Source organism: Sinohyriopsis cumingii, chromosome 1 (assembly GCF_028554795.1).
Source record: "Sinohyriopsis cumingii isolate HCF-2022 chromosome 1, ASM2855479v2, whole genome shotgun sequence".
NCBI classification, from domain to species: domain Eukaryota; kingdom Metazoa; phylum Mollusca; class Bivalvia; order Unionida; family Unionidae; genus Sinohyriopsis; species Sinohyriopsis cumingii.
This window is the reverse complement of record NC_142961.1, coordinates 5,676,696-5,695,071: the sequence shown is the minus strand read 5'-3', so window position 1 is coordinate 5,695,071 and position 18,376 is coordinate 5,676,696.

The following is an 18,376-nucleotide window of genomic DNA, read 5'->3' as shown; positions in this document are numbered from 1 at the left end:
CTGCTTAGCAGAATCGGTCAGATTTTTATAAAAGTAACTCGGTATTAGGGTCTTTAAAACAGACTCTGACTCACCACCAAATATGGCTGCCATTGCACCTTGCATCAGTTGTCTGTTGCATCTCCATAAATAACAGTTTTTGTATCCAGGTATTTTAAGTGAATTAACCATTGGGTTGATTTAAAAGCTACCTAAGACTTTTACTCTTTATGAAATCATCATGTTTATGACCTTTTTTAGAAGTGCTTAAAATATTATTTGCTTAAGTAATGTTCTTAAAATGCTTTTGAAAGCTGTTTTTTTGAAATAATTCAACACACTTATTTAGATTTTCTGACTTTTTTCAAAATTGTGGAGCATTTAGTAGGGAAGACAAAGTCAATCTATCTATCAAATGAAGTGGCCCATGTGAGAATAAAAAAAACTGGTTGATTACATCCCAAAAAATGCAGCTTATATGTAATCGATGAGACTACATTCATGATTAATCCTTTACTGGTGTCACAGATTCATCGACCATAATTTTTATTCTGCCGTACATCGCTTTTGTAAAGAAGAAGGTACTGATATTATTAAGATCATCCTGTTCTGTTTTAAAATTGTACATTTTGCAAGATAACTATCAACTAAGCGATTTCAGGGTGTCAGAAATATTACAAATGGGTTGTTTATGAAAAGTTATGGTAATGGAATTGTTATGTTCGCAAATTATAAACTACTGATCATAAGTACTATGACATAAAGAAATGCTTAATAAGATTTCAGCATGTAATACACACACACACACGTGTGTGTGTGTGTGTGTAGATATATATATATATATATATATATATATATATATATATATATATATATATATATATATATATATATATTATAATAATAATGCTTTATTTATAGAGGGTGACTCATTAGTCAAGGACAATTCTCCGTTGAGGCCCTCTTAAGGAGAGTATAAATATATATATGTTTCACATTTACGGTATGTACATATCACCACTGTCTGTCTCTGGACTATGTAGATGAATGCCTGTTGATAAACCACATTATTTATATAACAAATCATTGGGGGTTATTGGTGTATAAGAATTGTTTGAGACATTTAGTGTTTGAAGAAAACCTTTGTTTAGAACACAAATAAGAACACCTAGCCTTTGTAAATGTTCCCATGCAATCTCTTCACCCACACACCCCGGAAAAACCCTAATGTCCTGTCCCAGGGGGAAAATAGACCTAGTGACCAGTTTTAATATAGCTTTTTATTTGTGTGTATTTGGGCATGGGGGGAATCTCGACACTTCAGAAGCTGTACATGCATGTATACTACTATTGTTTTGTCTTTTCATGCTTAGTAAGTGTATTGAGCTTATATAAGTAATAAGTTTATGGTTATAGGTTGGGAATCTGTGTAGTTTCCAAGTTACTACCCAGATGCTAAGTCCCTGTGAGTCAGGGATCATGTATAATAAGAAGTCTCCAACAAATTATTCAAGTAAATAGTCATATGGTTGCAGGTTGGGATTTCAGTAGTGTCTAGGTTGTGCTCCATGGGGCTATAAGCCACGAGGGAGTAGAATAGACTTTGGGGTAAAAGTCAGTTGCATATCTGAATTTGCCTTTCTATGCTTAATTAGTTTATATGTAGCTTATAGAGTGGGGAACTGTGACTTCTGAAATGTATTGACACTCTGGGGCTTCTGAAATGTGTTGACACTGTGACCTCTGAAATGTATTAACACTGGGGCTTCTGAAATGTATTTGGGGCTTCTGAAATGTATTGACACTCTGTGACTTCTGAAATGTACTGACACTCTGGGGCTTCTGAAACGTATTGACACTGGGGCGTCTGAAATGTATTGACACTCTGGGGCTTCTGAAATGTGTTGACATTCTGGGGCTTCTGAAATGTATTGACACTCGGGGACTTCTGGAATGGATTGACAATCGGTTAGATAATCCCACACATTAGTTCTTAAACATGTCGGTCATATAATTTGGGAGTGATTTTGCATTGATGTAAAAAAACACCCACCTCAGGGGTTGTTTCTAAATTTTAAAGCTGTTCACATTTACAGACCAAGTTAATCATATCCCAAGGTTTGAAGTCTCCTTCTTGAATGGTGTAGGAGTGGAATGGACGGACATAATAACATAATATCTGCCTTTTCTTTGGAAAGCATGGGAATAAAACGACATCCCCACAAAAAACACCACCCTCCATCCACCGCACAGATTTTCTTGCGCCTGGATAGATGCATGGATAAGGAAGCAACACTCAATGTTGATAAGGGGCGGGGGTCGAAAAACAAAGAAATATTAGGGCTAAGTAAATATGCAAAGGAGGGTTTATGGGCATGTCACTGATACTCTCTTCAAGTGTGTGTGTGTTTGTTTTTACTTGATTGGTCATTGTATCTGTTATCTTTTCTGGTGTTTAATATTGTCTGTTTACTCGATAAAAGCATAAATAATCTTTGTATTACTTGGACCCACTCATCCATTTTTTTTAAATTTTTTTTTTGTTTTACACTAATTCATGACAAAATGCATCACCAGTCAGGTAAATACTAGCAAGTATGTGTGCATGTTGATAAAATGACAGATTAATTGTTTGATCTTTCTCCCTATTTCTTTCCACTTTATTAATAAACAAAGGTAAATAATGATATATTTATTTAAAATTAATGTACCTTTAATATTATCTGTCCTAAAATGTCAGATATACATCCCAAGAAGTAAAGAATGCAAATGGTGACTTCATTGCTATTGGAATATTTCAGTGAGAGAGATTCGGTTTTACCTTGTTTTCTTATTAGACTGATATTTAAACCTGCAAGACCAATTAAATTCTAATTGGAAACGTTAATCAAGAAAATAGTTACGCTTTATTAAAATATGATTAAAATGATGTTAACTTAGTTCTGTTTTTGTAGTTTAATGTTTCAGTTCAAGGTCAAATATCGGATACCCTCTCCCCCTTAAAAATCTAGTTATTTTCAAACCCCTTATCTGCATATCCCTGTACATGTATGTGTATATACATGCATGTTTGTCTTTTCTCTTCTATATATGCATTGTAACCATTTTTACTTTGTCAGCTGCATTTCTATTTACATATATGTCATAAACTCTTTTATCAGTGTATGTTTTTAAGGCTCAAAGAAAGATTAAAGAAAACTAAAGTTATTTATTTGTAAAATACATAAGATGCCGTTTCCTTAAAACATCCCATATTTTATTGTACTTTAACATCAGTTTTGTTTAATTGTGATATGATGCTGTCATAGTTTGGGGGCAAGTTCAAATTTAATTATGCAGGTTCAGTTTTCAAACCAGTTTGGGCATGCACGATTTTCTCACATTTGTAAGCTAAATATACCAGATCTCCCGTTGAGTTTGTAAACTAAATAGACCAGATCTACCGTCGAATAGTGCGCCGGCAGATCTGGGTCTTTGCTTGTTTGGGTTATCACTAGAACAAACAGCACAGGTCATTATCCGTCCGCGCATTATGCGACGGCAGATCACGGCCCATGTTGTTTGCAGTTGGAATTGGCTCAAGCTTACAGACGTTACACAGCTGTGTAGGATTTTCTATTTTAAAAAAATTCATGTGACGGTCACGGGGCGTTGGGATTGCTTTAGCGTTCTATAAACAATTCGATTTCTTTGCTCAGCGTTTAATTTGAGCTATATATTTGTAACATGCCACATGCTTGCACTTAGAAGACAATCAAACATTCTCGACTAGTCACCAGCGTCCCAGTCTACAAAGCAAACGTCTGTTATAAATTGTAAAGGAAGTTTAAAAAGCAAATATCAGGTACAAATTTTAAAGCAAGTGTACAAAATAAACGTTTCAAGCAGCGGCAAGGAGTTGCATTATAGAAACACACTCCAGCCTATATAGCAAACTTTCATTTAAAAAAAAATGATTTTGTATTTTGGAAAGGCACCAATTAACAGCATGGACTTGGGCACAACTTAATTATGTGTCTTTTATTCACGTGGGAGGTAAGTCAGAGATGCAAGAGAGCACAACCGACAAACTAAAGTTAGGAATCAGTTATATAGTGTTGACGCAAATGAAAGCAACGTTAGACGAATGGCCATGACAAAAATCTCAAAGGAGAGAAAAATGTACTTGTGTTTGACCGGCGATGTAGAATATTTTGTGTGTCCATTATGACAACTGGTGACTGATCTTTTTCTGACACGATATCCTGTGCAGGAGATACACGTCTGGGGTGGCAAGGGCTTTTATGACGGAATAGCGAACCACTTCGCTGAGGAATTCGAGAGAAAGAACACAAGATATTTCTAAGAAGCTGTGCCTATGTCTTTGCATAGCATGAACTCGCCAAGACGGCTGTTTCGAGCAGTTCCGAAGTAGGCGTAGAGTTCCACTCCCTGTTTGATGATATCGACCTCTAAAGCAAGATCACTTTGGTCATATTTGATAAGCTTGCAATGTTTCGCAGAGTCATAGAGCCCCCAGAGAAGGCTCTGAGAGATAGAACGATGGACAGATTGACAATCCGTGGCAGGTGATCAACACGTACTCCAAAGGTCCAGACATTACTACAGGAGTTAATAAATGGCAAGAAATCCATCGACTCTGACAAGGCTGTGGCATTAACCTGAGGCAGTTAAAAGTGCAGTCCTTACTGTCGTTTAGAACAAGGCCATCAGTGTCTAGCTTCTTGTCTAGGTTGCTCTGCGTGCATTTGGTATCGAGATGCCGGTAGCATAAATAACACGATTTGTCGAGGGTAACACAAGAATTCCAAACAAGACATCGAAGTCTTCACAGCCAACTCTGACAGTCAGCCTGACATCATCGTTCAAGTATACTAGGGCGAGAGGGCCATGACAATGGACAACAATTTGCTAGGTGGCTTTGATCCGACTGGAGATACTTCAGCACCTCTTGTGCCTACGATCAAAGCAACTTTTGACGTCGATGCAAATGGGATCCTCAGTGTGTCTGCTGTAGACCGGTAAATCAAACACGATGATCATAAAAATGACAGGTTTGTTGAATAAGAAAAAGTTGGACGAGAATGTTAGCTGGGGCGGAGAAAGAAAAAAAAAAGGAAAATAAATAAGGACGACAAACGCATAACACGAGTCCGTTAGAAACATTATTGAAATTTATCTTCAGCGTAAAGCATTCGGTATCATACACATGCGAAATATCACTAGCAGACGATAAACCTTGACCTTAACTTGTGAAAAGGCACACATTTGGCTGGACAATACATCTCTGACAGAGATGGAGGAGTTCGAAGACAAGTTTCAAGATGTACAGAAAAACGTGCTCCCTCATCATAATGAACATGGACAGTTGCGGTCCCCAAGATGTCACTTAGTCTGGTCATTAGCAGAGACAAGGTAGATATGGACCCATAGTCGAGGAGGTGGATAATCGACAATGTGGAAACTGTAAGTTGAACATTCATTATGGAACTATCGTAATATTTACTAATGAAAAGTTGTTGTTGTTGTGGGATTAACGTTATTTTCAGCACCCGATAGGCTACACATGGAGGCTTGTATAACTGGTGGAGGAAGAACCACCGACGCACGGTAAGCTACTAACAAGCCTTCTCAAATACCCACATAGGCCGAGTTTGGTAGAAATAATCAGTATAACAAACAGCATTGATCCTCATCTGATGGCACATTATGCGACGATAGATTTTGGTCTAAAAAAATTTGCAGTTGATTTCGACTTATAACCGAGTACAGACGGTAATAAATTATTTCTTATTTTTTGCATGAATTTGTGTAATTAGAATGCTCTGATCATATTTATAACTTAGGTCAGTTTTTTGTAAGGAAATTGATGATGCCGCCAAAATTAAATTTAAAAATCTCTTTACATGCTTTTCAAACATCGTGTTTACCTTTTTCGTTTTTTCTTTACCTTTTCGATTTTTACTTTTTCAGTTGTTGCTTGTTTTCTTGCGTCGGTTCCATCTCATTTACAAAACTTATGACTAAACTCATTATGTCTGTCAACTATTGACAAATATACTGACCAAGTACAATATTGCGTACTTAATCTTCGCTAGCCATGTGTACTCTCAACTTCACAAGTTTCGGTGTTTTTAAAAACCGATAGCGGAAACAGTAGTTTGATCAAGTGTCCTCTTGCGAAGGAGAGAATTACTGTCCGTAGCAAGGAAACTCTTTACATGACCCGTTACTTATTTAATAAGGCAACGCCCATGGTGTTCACATGCAATAACTCGAAATTAATACTTCTGAGAAATGCTAAACTTTGAGAAACTTGCAAGCGACCGGTATAAGTTGTTTACATTGACCATAGTGATCATTCCTAAGTAAATGTAGCAAGGGCTCTGATTGGGTCAGTTTCTTCCTCAGGACCATCTCTATCATACTATATAAGAGAGAAGGAACGTAACTTCCAAATATTTGGTTCCAACCATGACCTTCGATTTCCTTCTCATATTTCCGTCTTTAAAGGCACACGACCATACTCTATAGCTTGTTTTACTCCTGAGATATTTTTGTATTCATCAAGCCATCCTTGACTTTTCTGTCTTGTACCAAACTGAAGTTACGGGCTCTGAAACGTGCGATTTTTGCGAATTGTGACTGCTGACACAAGTCTCATGTGACAACCGGGGAAAAGAGCTATATGTTCCATGTTTGCCACTCTACAATACATCCCTTCTTTAATTACAGAACAGTGGTAGATGCATCAGTAAGTTTTTACTTAGAATTAACTCGATTCAACTTTAGGAATCCTGTTCCATAGAAGAATTAAACACTCCACTGTACACATCGTAAACAAGTGACTCTATTTTCAAAACAGGTAAACTATGCGGCACACACGTCAACGCCGAAATATCATTGGCTAAAAAGGTTATACTTAAATAACATCCATGCATCAGAGAACCGTTTCACGATGTATACTATTTGTACCCAGGCAAAAATAGGTAATAACATGATCGCATCATGTTAGGGATCATTTGGATGTGTTAAATTACTGAGAGTGGCCGAGTGGTCTAAATCGCTTATCGTTACGGATCACTGCCATCTCATCTCAGTTTGCGTGGGTTCGAGTCTCGGGCTCGGCAAATGTGGGTGCGTGCGAAGGCTTGCCAGTGGTTACTCGTGGGTCGGTGGTTCTTTCCGGGGTTTTCCCTGGTTCTTCCTCCACCATTTATACTGGCCGCCATGTATAGCCTATCTTGTGCTGAAAAAATTGCATTTAACCCAGCAACAACAACGTACAAATACATTATATCTCTCCTTTTATTTTATACGACAAGCGGCTGTCAGTTATTTTGTATTCCTGTTGATAACTTTCCACGTGCGTCTGTAACGGAAGTGGCTGTGAAAAAAAGTCACGGGACTATTCTTTTACATTTCCCAGTATATACATGAATTAGGCGTAATTCATGCTTCATTCTAGACAGGCTAAAACGTTCAAATAAACAAATAATTTGAGACTGCATTTGATGAATGTGTCCCATAGCATATGGTCTGAGTCTAACTGTATAGAGTTTCAAGATTGCGTGTAGTCTAATATCAATCAAATGGAGCATCCGATTTCGGTATAAAGCTGTCATTCATTGTTTTGAACTGAAACGGTACTTTCTGTATTTCTATTTACGTCATCTTCGATAAAATTCTTCCTATTTATATGCCTGTCTGTGTGTCTACCTTCTATCATTCGGAATAAAATGTGTATCACAAAATCGGTAATGGATCTATTAGTGGACCCCCACCCCTAGCATAATTACTCTTACATACTAGTATTTTATGGAAACGAACTTGGTTCTATACATAATGTTATCTATACTTCAAATGAAAATAAAATTTATATGCGAGACCGCGCATAACAAAAAACCCGTAAGGTTTGGAAGACCAACATAGTAACACTATAATTACATCAACATTAGGATCTCAGCAGGAATCAAACCAAATCCAGTAATGACAAGATATCATCTCGTGGGTCGGTGGTTCTTTCCGGGGTTTTCGCGTGTTCTTCCTCCACCATCAATACTGGCCGCCATGTATAGCCCATCGTGTGCTGAAAATGGCTTTAAACCCAACAACAACAACAACAACAACAAGATATCAAAACCCCAAACCACCCCAATAAGGAAAACGTAACTAACATAAACACAATCAAAGCATATCAAAATATGGACATAATCGAAGCGAAATCAGCCATCATCCTAACCAAATCTTTGATTGCCAATGTTCCGATGTGATAACCTTATCTACACCTTGGCGTATCGAGCAGATATTTATGTGCTTTCATTGAATGTGACGGCAAGCCACCACATCCAATCAAAATTAAGTTGTTCAAATGTGAACACTGTCCCTAAATGATCGAGAAAAGGGTAGAACACAATTTTAATGGACTGATACATAAGCAATTTTCCACTGCTGGTCCATGTTTGCCCAAATACCTTTCAATCAAATAGACCTGTAACGGCTTTCATCTGGTAAATAGTCATATCTTCGATATTAAACTTACAAAGTATCCTTTTTAGGTCAATTGCCTCCACCATTTTTAGCCGATGTACAATGCATCACGTTAATGGTTGGTTGGCATTACATACTAAGGGAGGCAACTCATGAAATCCAATAGATGTCGCTAGGACTTATTTGTTCGATCCGCCAAGGTGTAGATAGGGTTATCATATCGGAACCTTGGCTAGCGAAGATGCCTAGCCACATGATGTATAGGATGAGGGGTACATTGGTAGCCGAAAACCAGGAACAGGCCGAATAAAAGTATTGATACAGGAGATAACAGGACACAGTCAGAAGACAGCAATAACGCAAGACAGGGGACCATACGGTAAACAAGAAGCTGTATTAAAGAATAAGAGAAAAAGAAAGTAACATCGCAGCCACAAGGGAGAAGTGGCACGAGTAGCAGGAATAAATAAGATCGGGAAAGGACATTGGGATAGGCATCATTAGCAGCAGAAATACAGATCAGAAACAGACGGAGAAACAGCAGGAATGCAGTACCAAAGAAGAGCAGGAAAACGACGACAATGCAGTACTAAATAAGAGCAGGGAAAGAAGTAGACGCTGAGGGAAAAGAAAAAAGAACAGAAAAGAAATTCCCAACCCAAACAATTAAAATAATCGCCCCAAATCTGAACCTGCAAAAAAGAATTTACCATCTCCAATAAATAACGCCAACGCCCAACCCTGAATATCCATCCCACCCACACACTCCACAAGAGAAATACAAATATATAGTACACAGCCAGAATAGTACACATAGTACATATTCATCTATAACTTGCATACAGTATAGCACCCAAACATCTACTATCCACCCCCACGCAAACACTACACCACACACATATCATTGTGACCCATGAAAGCACTCTTAAAGACCCTGACTGGTTTCTATTACAAGCTAACTCGAATTGAGATCGCAAAATGCAACAGCTGCTGTAAGCCAAACGGATTCGGAAAACGCAAAGTTCACGAAAAATAATTACTGTTACAAAGTTGGACAATTCACAACTCAGGAATGCTCGACTCGGATGACTCTCACATGTTTGGTGGTTAGTCGGGGGCCGGTACGCACAAAATAAGAAACTGTATATCGATTTGAAACTAATATAATTCTGCTGTTTGTGTGAAAGGTCATAGTCTTGGTCAGAAGAAGGTAGGCGAGGGCATTCCGGACGGACTTGCTTTCTGTGGTTTGCTCTGGTGAGATTTTAAAGGCGGTTAATCGTATAAATTAAATATTAAGCAAACACTTGCACTCTAACTAGTGCTTGTCAATAGGTGATATACGACAAACCAACAGTTTTAGTCATATCGCTACGATGTCTGTGGCAGTTTCTATTGTTGTCTAGCACAGGGAAATCATGCCGCAAATATAAAGGATGATGTCCCACCCAGCCAAATTATCCTGACACCAGGCCAACAAGTCCTAACACTAACCTCCTAATGCTGACTGCCAAGTGATGCAGCTGACAGTACCATTTTTATAAGTCTTTGGTATGAGTCAGCCGTGGTTCGAACCCGTGACATCCCGTATCGGAGGCGGACGCTCTAACTACTTAGGCCAACCGTCATTGTGACTGAATATCATTAACAACATCAACAACATTCACTCTTAGGCGGAAACGTCTCTCTCTCTCTATCTCCACACACACACACACACACACACACACACTGAACATATAAAACCTTTTTAACACCTCTATAAATTTATCATTTTAACAAGTGCACTGGCAGTAGATTTTATTTGCCGTTTTCTTATTATTTCAATTTTTTTCGTGCGTAACAGTATATTATTTCCTCTGCACTGAAATTCGCATTTTTTGTTATTATTTAATCATTAATCTGCGACATTTCTCACGTAAATAGTCAACTAATAAAAAATGCGTTTGAAAGCAACACAACCTAGTAAATAATTTGTGTCATTTCCCATGTTTCATTCTGCACATCCGATAATCTTACCATGCGTACTGTACCTGATACAAACTGTTCAACACACTCTCGACCTGAATATAAGCTATTCACTAGGTCTAGACCATGTTTTTATTCATATATACTTACTATCGATGACTTTTTTTAATGCTAGTAATAACAACTATTACAACAACAACAACAACATCTACTACTACTCCTGTTATTGGTGTTCTTTCCAATGTTTGGTTTTTGCCCCTGCAGCTGGATCCGCCACACCATTTGAAATGGACTTGTAATGGTTTCCAAATCGTTTGGTACGATACATAAATAATATAGTTCACCTTTCACTTCATAACAATCGTACGTGTATAAATGTACATGTGTATTTAGCTGTACCAATGAATACCAGTCGTAACAAAAACAGTAGTGGTTGGGTTGTGGGTGGGTGGGTTGTTACACCATATGTAATGATGGTTATGGCAGCTGATATTAGGGTTAATTTATACGTAACTGAACATAATTTGAACTAATACTACACATAATACATAACTACGTCATCCAGCAATATCATGATAGAATACTGCTGTGGATGAGATAACAGCATCTCCAAATCGTGTTTACTAAGCATGGAGTTATAATCTTAGTACAATAACACAATACAGCACACACAGTGTGCAGCTCAAGGCATAGGCTACATTATTGAATAACTATATTATTGAATAACAAGTCTCGTTACAAATAAGGCGGATGTGACGCAACGTTTAATTTTCTATTGCCTAAAAATAAAACAATGTAAACAATGTCTTGATCGCTTCGGATACCTTGTAAAAGGAGACAATAGTATGGGAGCTAAATTACCATTCAGTCTGATAGCCGCTCTGTTTTATAACGGAAAGGGTGGTTACAATGTTATCTCTCTACAAGTGCAAATCAAAGGAAGCTTGTTTCAGTAACTTACTCTGTTGTCATATAATACATAAAAACTTAAATAGAGTCGGTCGAAATACACTTCATATAGCGTAACTAAGTTATCAGGAAAAGTTACTTGTTTAGCTGATTAATGGTATATAAATGGCGGACTTTGAGATGTCATCAAGCCATACGCAATTTTCTAAAGATGGACGGACTTATCAATGTTTATTTTAATATTTTTTATCTGATATCTTAGTAATTTTAAACCCCACCCCACCCCCAATGCATGATATTCATCAAAAACTAATAGTATTTTATTTCTGGAACAAACATAAACCAATGTAAAAAAAATATACCCACCCATTCCCAACCCCTCTATAAAAAAAAAAACGCTGAAGCAGCTTCACCAGTGCCGGATTACCCATTAAAAATTTTTTTCTTCAAATTAATCGTTGTTCATTAAAATTAAATAAATTATATATGACCATTTCGATATGACGTACGAGTATTTGGATTTAGAATGATAGCAACACTCGTATTTCCCACCTTTTTAGCTTACAATATTGTTTTGTTTTAGATTAAGATTGGGGTGGGGGTGGGGCACCATAATATTTTCAGTGCTTAGGGCGCAGGAAGGCCTTAATCCGACACCGAGCGTCACCATGTTATACCTGCCTTGATAGGAAGTAATAGGCTAGAACATCTAAATATCTAACAGTCCAGAGGAATGTAAACATGTAGCCCCTTACATAAATATTTCTCAAAATTCAGTAATGACTTTATATAGACAATTGATATATACAATACTTCTACTGTCTGAAAACAAATTAACGTAAGAAAGTTTTAAATAGCGCGAAGACTGTCATTATTTATAAATAATTCATTTAATTTTCTATTCACCAAAAAGTATTGTAAGTAAATGGAATACACAGTAAAACGGACGAAAAGAGGTAGATACATGTAAGTGGGTAAGCGAAAAGGAATGATCAAGTTAACGAGCAACAAATAAATGTAAGGAAAAGAGAGGAAGATAGAGTAACTGCAAAACATAAGAATTTACGCGCGAATGAAATTACAAAAATGAATAATACATGAGCAATATATTTCGGAAATGAGCATTTTAATGTTACTGAAACCAAGAAAGGAAATTCAAGGTGCAAATTACAACAATGAACGGAGGTTACATTTAAATGGAACTTTTTTTCCAGACATAACAACAAAACAGGTATATTCTTATTCGATAAATCACTAATATTCCCATAGTCGACTTTCATTATTATGTAATGTAATATTTTCGTATCAATTACACTCTCAAGAAATTATATGTTTTGAGTAAGGAATGTTTTGAACTTTTTGTATCCGGAGGGTTGTTGCGACTTTTTCTTGCGGATGAGGGAGTGGGGGTGGGGTGGGAATGAAGAGGTTGGGAGAACAGGGCTTGCAACTACGTATTAACAGGGTAATATACACAAGACAAAGGGCGCCATTTTGCTCGGTGCGAATGTTCTAAAGACTATATTAGGACTGTGCGTAAAGTAACCACCAAATTACGAAGGATCTTTAATCTTTTAAATCCAAAAGTACCCACCAACTTACAAGGAATCCGTAGTCTTTTGTGCCACCGACGCAGTGGGTTTTGCAAATACCTACCAAGTTACAAAGAGTCATTAGTCTTCAAAATCCATGCAATAGACGCACTATGGTTTGCAAATACACAAAACTAAATTGCAAAGAATCCTTAATCTTTTAAACCCATGCCATAGTCATGTCAGGACTGTGCTTAAAGTACCAACCAAATTACAAAAAATTCTTAGTTTTGTTTTTAATCGATGCCACATTTGCACTGGGTTTCGCAAATATTCGTTGAATGTTGGAATTGAAATAGGGATGGCAGGCACATGCATTGCATGAAGTTAATAAAATGGGCATACAGTGTCAACACAGAGAAAATCTTCTTTTTGCTAGGTATCTTTGTTTTGAGAAATATCCTTTCTCGTAACTGTGGGAAAAACATATCCAATATTTGCAAGTATCATTTCTTTTCATTAAATGATACAACTCACATGAAAAGGAAATCTAATCGAGTGTCCTCAGCAGAAAGTTTAATCGAAAGAGGCCTCGACAGATGGTACACTTCAAGAAGTATTTTTCGAAGAACTGTATTTGATGCCACAGGGGTCCCATAAACTCACTCATCCACCCACAACACCAAAACAGAAAAAGTAAACGATTCGTGTTAATAATACCGTTAAGGGCGTAAACATCCGGGTAATTGCGATTATCAAGAGGCACATTCACCCCACAACATTTAAAACCAAAAAGTTCTGTTTTAAGGGGAAAAACATCCGGGTAACTGCGATCATCAGGAAGTACGTTCACCCCACAACCATTAAAACCAAAAACCAAAATAGCTGTGTACCATTCACATGTAAAGCCAGATAGATGTGTACTATTCGCAGTGTAAATCCAAAATAGACGTGCATCATTCAGAGTTTATAACTGAATACGTCATTCATGGAGCTGCATTCACTTTTCCTTGTACATAGGAATAGTGAATGGGAGATACCTAGATGTAAGCTCATTTAGCTGGGCCCTTTGTTGATGCCTTTTGTCAGTTGGCCCCTACCTTAGATCGCAACCCAACTCAGGAGTCTTCAGTAGGGTCAGGATGGGTCATCAGTACAACGTCATTTTTTGCTTTGTTATGCTGAAAAGTTCTCCAAGGGTCCCTTTTGGTGGCTAATTTAGGATCGCGGAAAAAATAAAAAAGGCTGGGTACCAGTGACAATGTGAATTACACAAGAGATTTATTAATTCTACTGTGGTTAATTGGTACTGTCCATTTAGCCAAAGTAGATATACATGTATGAACTCCTGACAATTTGATTCAAATCGATCTCCATTGTCCTACGTGAAGATCTGACAGTATCCGCTTAGGGTGGCAGGGTCCAGTTTCGTAAATTGGCCCTTGGCAAAATTCTTAACATAAGGCTATGGTGTGACTTTTTCAGGTATTATTGATTACTATTTAAAGATATGGATATATTTGTGAACTAGGTGTTTCGGGCTTGTGGTCTTCTTGAAACTGATATCAGGCATGTACACCTTCCATAGCTGCTCTGCAGTATGTTGATAGTGAAATACCAATAGTCGGCTAGGAAGAAGAGCTAGCCTCCCATAACAGTAAACACATGGGTTTGGGGCAAGTAGAAAATCTCGAAAACGGCTTGGATGACAATTATTTTCAAATGCATCAGCCTGTTTAGTACACACGGTTTTGCAGAACTGTCATCTTGAAAAAGGGCTTGTGTTTGCACTGTGAGCATCACATGGTGTCAAAAATGACCTTCGGACATGAAAATTGCCGGTAGTAATTTGGGATTGGGATGCGTAAACTTCTTCTGCTGTGAACTGCCATTGACTTCTCTGGTCAAGTGGATAATATTATTACGCTTTGTTTTAATATAGGTATCTAAAAATATGGACGTTTTTGACCTCACTTGTGTATTTGATTTGTATGACTTTTTATACTAGGTCGCTGATTGCGGCATTAAATTTGTGCATAAAAAATTGTCCCCTGCCCCCTTTAGGGGTCACATTCTGGTGACATATAGTATTACCGTAATCATGAAATTTTTGTTTCAGCCAATCAGACAATGTCTTACATTTTCACGTTTGGAAGACTGAGCAGTAGCTTTAAGAGAATCGGTTTTTGCAGAACGAGTGGATTAACTTTCAGATTTCTGAAAGCTACATTTCCAATGGGTAATTCAAAGATCGCCATAACATAATCCTTACGAGATTTGAACTCCTTACATATACTTGCTCAACCGAACGTCTCTTTAATTTCCTTTCCTTTTTTCAACCACTTTCCAAACCATTATTTCCCTGGAAATAAAGAGTGCAAGTGTTCGATATTTAACATGTACACTAAAACTGATTCTAAATTCATCTTGAAAATATATGTAAAGATGTAAATTCGACATGTTAACAACATTTTTATTTAAAACAAAACGCTGTCATTTAAAAAAAGATCACATAACTTAAAAGTAATCTGGGATATAATTTCAAAAAAGCAAAAATGCAAAACTGACTTATATTTTCAGGTTTGTTTGAGATTGGTTTCAGAACAAGATATTGCCTTTTTTAATTATTCACTTACACAGGTTATAACAAAGATATATTGAAAGTTCCGGGCCTGATACCGTTTACGCACGATTTGGTGGAATATGTCTTCAGATCTCCAAATGAGAAGAAATAAAGTGAAGTCAGGTAGCTAATATTTAAATTATTTTACATTATTCGAACTGACTCGTGAAAACTACTGAGATAAAAATTTAACAACCCCCCCCCCCCCATTTGATCACTGAAATCTAATGGAAATCACTGCTATGTAAAAAACGGAATACACGTATTGTACATTAATTATATTAATAATGTAATCAACGCATCTCAATTAATACAGATGGTATACATGTTTCAACATCATCAGTATCAATCAACAATGCACGGTATCAAAGCACGCACCCCGGAATCTGTCCGACCTGTACAGTTGTTGTACCGTCAAGTAATCTAGCAACATCCAATGCCAGTGGGAAATGAAAGACATTGCTGGATCAACGTGTTCCTTATCTGAAGATAATGGGTAACAGATGCCATAAAATTTAAAACATTTCCTCAACGAGTCATGGAAAGGTACTAGTGCAATAGGTGTAATTTGTCCTAGGGCAAAGAAACATAAAATCATTTGAGACACAATACATCACTCGCCGTGTAAATCAAGATAGCTTTTCTGGTCGTTTTAAGTCTATAACCATGCTAAACCACAAATGATCACAATGCACGAAAAGAAATAATTCCAGGATTGTAACTTCGGAATAAGGGGTGTAATCAGTAACTTTGTATGCAAAAAGCAGGCACTGTCATCTAGATGTAAGTATAATCAAAACGCTATATAACAAAAATTAAACGAACTGCATCTTGAATTATGCATAATTAAATGAAAAAAGAGTTCATTTGTATTTCTAGAGATATGTACTTTAATATAAACACGATCTTTCCCACCCACTCCCAGCATATAAATGAACGAGCTATTCTGTAGATTGATGTACAATACAATCAATGGCACAAATATTACAATACAAAATATCAAAACAGGCAAATTCAAGCACTGTGTATATTCATTTTACAAACTTTTAAAATAAAGGTAATATTACCTGAGAGTTAACACTACAATAAGTAAAATGTGGGGCAGTCTTACCAACCGTATATCAATAGCATACCAATAACAATCACCAAATATAAAATAATAAAGAAATTTCTAGATCTGCTTGCAATAAACGAAACATTATGATAATTGCAAATAAACTTTATCTAGAGTTGTTGTTGTTGTGGGGTTTAACGCCATATTTCAGCACACGATAGGCTATGCATGGCGGCCAGTATTAATTGGGGAGGAAGAACCCGGGAAAACCCCGGGAAGAACCACCGACCCACGAGAAGCTACTGGTGAGCTTTCTCACATACCCACGTTAGCCGAATGCTAGACTCGAACCCACGCAGACAGAGGTGAGATGACAGTGATCCGTAACGGAGAGCGCTTTAGACCACTCGGCCACTAGGGACCCCTTTATCTAGAGTAACGTGAGTCTTATTACTAAAGGATACAAGTAAAAACAAACTTTATTAACACGTTGAAGATCATGTAGTAACACGGGATTTCCATTTGCTTTGCAAATAGACCAAATTGGAATATACCGGCATTGGTTTCAATAATTCTAATGCAAACGTTTTACGTGTTGCGTAAGATACGACTGGTGAAAAAATTGTATCAAATACTGTATTTCATTATGGGATGATGTGTGTTTAGCGTATGTGTGAGTGATTTGGATTTTTAACGTAGGTTTAACAATTGCTCAGTCATATCGCTATGAAGTCTGCAGTGTGGCCGCTTATATGATGTCTAGCACTGGGGCATCATGCCACATACATGTAGCATGATGTTCCACCCAGTCACATTATCCTGACACCAGACCCACCAGTCCTAACACCAACCTCTTAATGCTGAGCGCCAAGTTAGGCAGCTGTTAGTAACATATTTGTAAGTCTTTGGTATGACTCGGCTGGGGATCGAGCCCTCGACCTCCCGCATTCGAGGCGGAGGCTCTAACCACTAGGCCATCGGAGCGGTTGGTGTGCTTAATTGTTCATCGTGCAATTTCTAGTACCCATGAATACGGAACGATTTCCACATATATACATGCGCATTTAAAGTTCCCCTGAAGCGGAATAACTTTCCATTAACTTTGTACATAAGTTATTTCACGCCTCTGTGAACTACGGAGACGACCCTTACTTTTCGACTTATACTCACTTTTTATTGCAAATATTACACTGAAAGTATCGATCCTGTACTTTCGCCTGTTATGACTTCTAAGGTATCTTGTACTTGCAATAATTTTCCAACAAAGTCAGCATAATGTGTGATTTGAGTCCTGTGTGTACGTTCTGACGTCTTTCCATGCTGAAGGCAATGGAGGAATTACACATTCTGAACTATTGAGTACATACATTATGCGAGACCCTTTAATGAGTCATAGGAAATAATAAAAGGTTGCACTTAATAAGAAAGTAAAAGTAATTTAAGAAAGCAATGCTAATATTTTATTTCTGAGCGTGGTTTCTTATCGGTTCAGAACGAAATTACACGCACAACTATGCGTAGATACTCTCGCATTGCAGACATGCATATGCGTGATATCATTTGATGAAAAGGAGAGATACTCGCAAATAATGAATACATGGGACTTTAAAAAAAGAATGACGAGAACATATATTTAAAACAAATACCTGGAGAATAGAGATGCTTTGATAAAACAGATTCGTAGTTCTGAATTTACAGAGAGAGAGAGAGAGAGAGAGAGAGAGAGAGGTACCTATTATAAAATAAACTCGAAACAACCGGAAAAGATTCCCATAAAAAAGTTTTCTTTACAGTTAGATTGCTATATTTATGTCCCGAAATGCT